Raw genomic sequence first — 6082 nt, 5'->3', positions numbered from 1 at the left:
TTCAGCATCTGGCTGTATATTACCACATATTTATGAGGCTACAGTGAGAAATAAAAAGTAAAACTGCCTTTCTGTGTATGTGATTGAGCTGAAATACTTTCTTTTCTTTTTCACCAAAGCTGTAGTTTCAAATGTTAAGGAAGTTTGCACTAGCGGTTAGCAGCTTCAGCTCTTATTCCAGAGAACTGGAACAACCAGATCAATAAATGGTTTGAAGCTTTTCAGTGTGGCCTAATGCCTGACCACATGTACATTTGGTTTTACATGGTTGTGGAGAAATGATTTGCACCTTGTGGAAAATGTGAGGAGGACTGAGGCCACTGAGCATGAGTCATTGGCCAGCTATCTTTGAGGGGGATGGAAGTCCTGCCTTTGAGTGCCGGACTCAGACTTTTGTTTACTTTTCAGACAGAGGAGTTGAGAGGCACACGAAGGGGAAGATGGTGGGAAGAAGCATAACTTAAAACACAGATAGAAGCAAAAAGTCCAATGCATGAAAATGAGCAAACATAAATGTGCTTTATTGGCTTATAACAGCTTTGCACTTGAGTCAAGTTTTCTAGATGGACAATATAACCTAAACCTGCCATTTCTCAAAAGTATTATTTAGAACAGCTCAAAAGGCCTTATTCATTGACTTTATGAGAAAACACAGCCCAAACACATCACACTTAGTCAGGCAATCTTCCTAGAGACTGGGAAATTATGACTGCTTTAGTGAGGACTTTGAGGGCTGCTGTAAGCTGACTGACTGAATTGGTCACATTGACTAAAGGTTATCCATGTTTGCATGGGGCAAAGCTTCAAAAATAACTCTAGGTGATTCAAACCTGAGTCATCAAAAATTCTACAGAGACTCAGAAGAAATTGGAAAATTAAGGAAGTTCAATAAATGCTTAAAAAGACACTGATCATAATCAGAATTACTTTATTAACCCTTTAAGACCTACCATAGAACCAAGTCCGCCAGAGCTTATATTATATTTTTACATGTTGTAGTGCCGTTTTGGGGAGCATTTCAAGTTGATATACATCAATACAACCATTATAGCCCAAAGTTTAATAATATGTCTGCATTGAGTGCATAGTAATTACATAAATTGCAAAAAAGTGCAATAAACTACAAAAAAATTGAAAATCGTTTTTGTTTTTTTAACATATATTTCTAGTTAGAGAAATTTAAGAGGCTTATCCCTCAAAACTGTAAATACAAAAAAGTTGCACAAAATAGTTTCCCACCACAGGAAATTTATTTTGAGTGACTTCATAGTTTTATTTTTGAAATACACCAATTTTTATATACTGCAGGAAAAACGAAAATAAATATTTTAATGCAAATTCGCAAAAAAACAGCATATGCATCAAAATAAACTATTTCCAGCAGTGCAATATGAGTCCTAAGCATCCCAGAAACGATACAGAAAGTCATAAAGTCAAACATAACTTTTAAAAACACCAGTATAGGCTCATAAGGCCCTGATGGTAAAAAACTACATTTGCAAATGCAAAATGATGTCACTTCCGGTTGCAGGCAGGACAAGGCAGACATGCGATAGTTCGCGCTGATGGACTAGGAAGTGTTACAAACAGCTGATCGGATCGGCAAAGCCTGTTTCTGGAATATTATGTTTTTGTTGCTGCAAGTGCTTTTTATGCAGTTTTTGCAAAGCTATATGTGGAAGGAAACTGTGACCGAGGACAAGCTGATAGCATAAGATGTAAGTACAACTCCTCTGGTTTCATATGCAAAACAAATTATTGCGCTAGCTTATGTGGTTGCAGTGCTACCAGGATTTAAAAATATTTATGCAAAACGGAGCTGCTGCTCTGACCGGCTTTAAAGGGTTAATATGTGAAAAAAACGTTCCTCAAGACAGGTTTGCTAAGAATCTCTTTCTTCTCTCCCTTTTTTGTCATACTCTTTTGAGCTGAGATGTAATGTAGCATCCTGAGAGCTCTTGGAGAACTCTGCAATGACCTAGCATCTGACCAAATACTGAATGTGCATTGTCAGTCATTAAATCTCAGTCATATGGATCTAGAGACCAGTTTAGGACATTCTGGCAGGCACTAGAGGAAAATTGTGAAAAGTACAGTGCAAAATATGAAACAGAGACAATTGGCCTTTGAAGAAAATATGTTGGTTGCCATAGTATGGCATAAAGTTTACTTCAAACATTCTCAGTTTATGGTTTGTGTCACAATTTTTCAAGTTTCACTACCGCTCAGGATCTAGTTAGCAAGTGTTTGCAAACTATGGGCAACTGTGGCAATCTGATAGCAATCAAATTGATTACAAGGAGCTCAGCACCCTTTTTACAAGAAATGTCACCTAGCACTTGTCAGTGGGTGTTTACCAACCAGTATCTAGACCTGCTTGACTGAGGCCTTAGTCATAATAATTATTCCACCTGTATATTTGTGTTAATCTTAATGAGTTGGAAAGACATCATGTCATGTTGCCACTATCTTGGCTGAGCCCAGGAATGACTTCCTTTTAACAACAGAATTTGTAACTGTGTACAGACTGCTGGGAACATTATGCTGTTTGACTTTGACCTTATGTTTGTCTGAAATAAGAAATGAAAAAGATGTTTCTGTAATGTTATGTTTACCCATGCATCCACCTCAACCTCTTTGCACCGACTCTGACAACATAATGGTGTAGATACTCGATTAAACAGTTCTGTTCTCCTTTACAGTGATATTGCTACTTCAGTTTAAACCTTTTTGTCTGAGATACATTAAATGAGAAGAAGGGGTGTTGGGATTGTTGTGAAGTAAATCTAGAACCTCTTTAACAGGAGAGTGCATTGTGTTTGTACTTTAATTAGTGTGTTTTCATTTTCTATATTTCTTTTTCACATGAGGTTTGCTTAACAGTCTGGGCTGAGGAAGAATTTTGGTTTGCATAAAAGTACACCCAATGACAAATTTAACCCATGTTTGATGTATTTAAGACTTTTAAATTCTATGTATATCTATAATGTTTGCATTTAACGTCTAATTAAGTTACTCTGCCACTTGACACTTTGGATGATTCAGATATTCTAATAACATTACTCACATATGGTGCCATAATTAGAGCTGTTATGATCCGTCTAGGGGTGGCCAGACGATATCATCAGGGTGATCCATCCTCGTCTGATCCCAAGCAGCACATCACACAGCTAGTAAAGTTTGAAGGTGATTTATTTACAATGAGTGGATTCCTGTGGTGATTTGACACAAAACAAAGGAGCAGTACTATAACTGTGGGTGGACCTAATGCCAAAACAACAAACAAAAGGAGCCTATCTCAAGGATGTGCCAAACTTGCCTACGAAAAGAATTAAACCAAATAACAACAACTTGCCTCCCTAACATGAGAACAAAAAGGCAGTCCAGTACATGCTCCTGTGTAAAGCAAACAGCGCTGGGCAGGCAACATGAAGTCTGCTGGATGAGACGACCCAAGGATGAATCCCCTGGGTGTCCATGGCGGTGTCATCATTTACATCGTCTCCGGGTTGTTAGCCAATCCGCATCCATCAACTATCCCCTGGATCCACCAATGACAGAAGGGCACCTGCACACTTAGATTTGCATAGGACACACATTACGACAGAAGTCTTAACAGAGCAAAATATTTTGTTATGTTTTGGTTTATCACCAAATACCTTAATAATTAATACCACTTCTATCAGTCTTAGCTATATGTTATATTTACTGGTAAATAGAACATGTTCCCAATCTACCATACTAACCTGTGAGATTTTAAAATATAAGGCTATTAGATAGCTGCATTAATATTGTCACTCTAAGTATTTTAGCTTGTTAATATCCACATCTAGCTGAAAGCAGTTCTCTACAAAGCCTCTAGCAAGACTCTGATCTCTATGTGACTGTGCAATAATAAGGTTGCACACTAGCTAAGAGTAATCAAACACACATCACTGTGATGGATGACATATAGCCTTTAATCAGGCGGTCCAGCACTTGCTCCGGGCATAAACCACTTGATCATCATTAGTTATTCATAACAAAGCTCGTGGCTTTGAATGAACCTTTAGCCTCTCTACCATGACAAGTTATCTTTGAAACTACTGTCCGGTTTTTCATGACATTTGAAATGGACAATTGTGATGTTTTATGACATCGTGCTCATATTCACATTCTAAATATTTCAAATCCATCTAAGAAAATTAAATCAGAAGAAAATTATTAGCTTTTCTTAAATAAAAGTCTTTCTTGGGGAACAGGACTGGACGTGTATGTTTGTGAGTGTTATGGAGTGCTATGCAGGCTTGAAGCACTTTGCATGGCATGGATGTCAGTCTATTTAGAAACTGGCAGACTGTTATGTTGTGATGTTAGATGGGGGTCCAGACTTGACTTGAAAAGATGAAGAAATACTTGATTTCATACTTTTTCAGCCTAATCTGACATTATATCCCAGAGGCATGGGGGGATTAGCCAGTTTGAACAACAAGATGTGAACATGCAAGTCCATCAGGGAAAGTCCGTGACTTCACTTTGCAACAAAGAACTTCTTCATATCCCCATTCTCAATTTAAGAGGCAAAGTTCAGTATGTTGTAGGTCACCTTTTAAATCCAGAGTGGCTCCAACACACGCCTTACATGACTATTGATGTATTATGCTCACCCCTGGTTACATTGCTTACCTCATCTCTACATAGCTGTGGCAGAACCCCGTTACTTTTCCGAGACTCTGATGAAGCCCACGCGCCAAAATGTGTCGTTCAAGGAATTAGGTGTTGCTGGAGCTTTAACGTCTTCCAACATTATTCTCTTCTCCATGCAGCTTAAAAATGGGGAAGTTTTATCAGAAATCTCTGATCTGTTTGTTGCACTCATATTTACAAGTTATAGCAGCATATTGCCTCTCGTCAATGAGTAACTTAATGCATGAGTTTTCTCCAAAAGTTGGCTGGTCTCAACCTTAGAAAAGGGTTTAGGGACAACTTGGACAATAGGATTTTATTTGTTTTTTACTTTGCATGCCTCCTTGGCTTTCCCAACTCTAAAGAACACCTTGGTTACATAATTAATGTGGATATGTGGACAGAAATGTCTCGGGATCCCCAGAAATAACTGGAAAAAGGTGCTGATATACGATGTAGATATACGGAAATCTTAATCTTCAACACACATAAATCATTACTCAGAATACCATCCATCCATCCATCCATCCATTCGCTTCCGCTTCTCCTTTTCAGGGTCGCGGGGGGCGCTGGAGCCTATCCCAGCTGTCCCATAGGGCGAGAGGCGGGGTACACCCTGGACAGGTCGCCAGTCTGTCGCAGGGCCAACACACAGGGACAGACAACCATTCGCACTCACATTCACTCGCACATTCACACCTAGTGGCAATTTGGATTATCCAATTAACCTATGCCCACAAGCTGCATGTCTTTGGACGGTGGGAGGAAGCCGGACTACCCGGAGGGAACCCACGCAACCACGGGGAGAACATGCAAACTCCACACAGAAAGACCCCGGCCTGATGGTGGAATTGAACTCAGGACCTTCTTGCTGTGCGGCAACAGTGCTAACCACCGTGCCTACTCAGAATACGTAGACCAATAAATGAAATAATTTTTTAAAAGTTTTGTGTTTCGTGTTTTGGCTTTTCGTATTTTTGAAATTGGACAGATATGGAAAAATTAGAGATGGGAAATGGTCAGATATCTATCTAGACTGTTTGGACAGAAAGGTGCAGCCTCTCTATCTCAAATCAGATAATATTACAAGGTATATGTTGGCTAACCACTAAGGAAACAAATCCTTAGAATGTCTTTTAGTTCAACCAAATGCTAAACAGGACTAAACAGCACCTACCTTTCACTCAAAGAGGCCACACAATTAGTAATGCATAACTGTAAGCTCTAGCAGGCAAGCTATAGAAAAATGTGCCTCCTACAGTTCACTGTTCACTGCTCACTGTAGGATCATTGAGTTTAAGCCATTAAACTATGACATTAGACAAAGAGGATTGGATATACATAATCAAACATTTAATTTACTCTTAGCTGTCTGAATCTTCATTTGTTCTTCAATCTGAGACTTCTATTTTAAACC

The sequence above is a fragment of the Neolamprologus multifasciatus genome, chromosome 16 (genome assembly GCF_963576455.1).
Source record: "Neolamprologus multifasciatus chromosome 16, fNeoMul1.2, whole genome shotgun sequence".
Classification (NCBI taxonomy): domain Eukaryota; kingdom Metazoa; phylum Chordata; class Actinopteri; order Cichliformes; family Cichlidae; genus Neolamprologus; species Neolamprologus multifasciatus.
The sequence above is the reverse complement of the archived record's forward strand: the minus strand, read 5'-3'. Positions refer to the sequence as shown.